The sequence below is a fragment of the Echinops telfairi genome, unplaced genomic scaffold (genome assembly GCF_000313985.2).
Source record: "Echinops telfairi isolate 266 unplaced genomic scaffold, ASM31398v2 ScPeMD7_22;HRSCAF=79, whole genome shotgun sequence".
Classification (NCBI taxonomy): Eukaryota; Metazoa; Chordata; class Mammalia; order Afrosoricida; family Tenrecidae; genus Echinops; species Echinops telfairi.
In genome coordinates this window covers 6,448,159-6,450,046 of record NW_022103919.1, presented here as the reverse complement: position 1 = coordinate 6,450,046, position 1,888 = coordinate 6,448,159, and positions in this window count along the sequence as shown.

Genomic DNA, 1,888 nt, shown 5'->3' with positions numbered 1-1,888 from the left:
TTTTGTGGATTTGTTTCTCTAATGTACCCAGACTCACACGATGATCACTGGTAGTCTCTCAAGACCCCAGCCACTTCTCACCATATTGGGATGGAGAACATATACTTTATGAGCTTGATTATGCCCATTCCCTGCGTTGTTCCATGAGACTCTCAAACCAAAAAACCAAACCCACTGCCATCAAGTTGTTGCCGACTCATAGAGACCCAGTAGGACAGGGTAGAACTGCCCCTGTGAGTTTCTGAGACTAACTCTTTCTACTCCGATAAAGAGCCTTTAGACCATGGCTCGTCTTTCTCCAGAGTGGCTGGTGGTTTTGAATTTGCATCCTTATGAACTAACCAACCTTGCGTCTAGCAGCATAACTCATAGTGGCATAGCGGTTGTGTGTTGGGAGGCTAAACCCAAGGTTGACAGTTCAAAGCCACCAGCTTGTCCGAGGGAGAAAGACAAGAGATTCTACTTCCAGAAATGACTTCATGGCAATGAACTTGGTTTCCATGAGACTATGTCTTCAGTTCCTCCAGGTGTGTGGTTGTATCTATTCCTGTGTATCTATACCTGTGTGCCCTGTGTGGTTTATTGTGCATATAGATACTCACGCACGCACACACATGCCTTTATACACATGCATCCTTAGATGTAGATCTGTATCTACATATGTACCCACATCTTTATACCCTTATACGTCTATTTACATGGTTGTGTAATCATACCCATATTTCTTGTTGGTGGTACAATTATATTTATCATAGTCTTTAAAAAAGATATCACCAGTTTTTGATTTTGACAAATGGAAACCTCATGGGAGGCCCCTTACAGACACTGCAAAGACCCAGGGGGGACCCCCTGAGCCCCAGTCCCTTCTGTTGGGAAGGGAACCCTGGTGGCTTAGTAGTTATGGCATTGTTGGGCAGCTAACCACGAGGTCAGCAGTTTGAAACTACCAACTGCTCATGGGACTCTATCGCTACTCCTGTAAAGAGTGACCGTCTCAGAAATCCACAGGGGCAGTTCTACCTTGTCCTATAGGGTCACTATGAGTTGGAATCAACTCAATGGCAGTGATTTTTTTTCCTGTTGAGAAGAGGCAGGGAGAGGACTCATGACAGGTCAGGGAGAGAGGCCCCAGCGCCTCTGCTCCTCTCCTCTCAGGGGGGACAGAGACAGGTCCCAGAGGGCCTTAGACACTTGGGGTGACTTTGATCCCCTCTCTGGGACTCAGTCAGCTTTCCCCTTGCCTTGCCCCCATCTTTGGACTTTAGGTCTGGGCAGCTCCTGCAGCTGGCCCTGATGATCATCTGCTAAAGACACAACCTTGGCCTTGAGACAGGTGACTAGACCTTGACTGAGTGCCAAGATCCCGGGGGAAGATGCAACTTCAGTCCTTCCCAGACACCCTCCCCTTCTCCAGGATGGGGCAGAACTGTGGAGGAGGGGGGAGGGGAGCGTCTCAGGAAAAGGACAACAGCTAGGAAAATAAAGTCACCTTCCACAGCCAAAAGGAACTGCCCACTCAAGGGAGGGCCGTGCTGGAAGAGGAGGTGGGACGTTAGCACGCTCCTGGAGAGCAGTTTGCAAATCGGCATATCATGCCTTAAAGAACATACGTCTTCCTTGATCCTAAATCCACTGCTGACAATGTATCCTCATGAAACCATCACTGATGGACAGACAGGCAGTCAGGTGACGAGTCTAAGCGTCCGCCCACTGGGGGCAGGGCAGGAGCTACGGTGTTGTACGGGCAAAGCCGTCAGGACCACGAGAGGGCCATGAGATGTTGGTGACATCTCACTGAATGGAAACGCACACGGTAGAGCGGCATGTGTGACTTCCCTTCATTGAAAATGTCCCAATGACATAGGCATGTGTCTGTACAGTGGGGCAA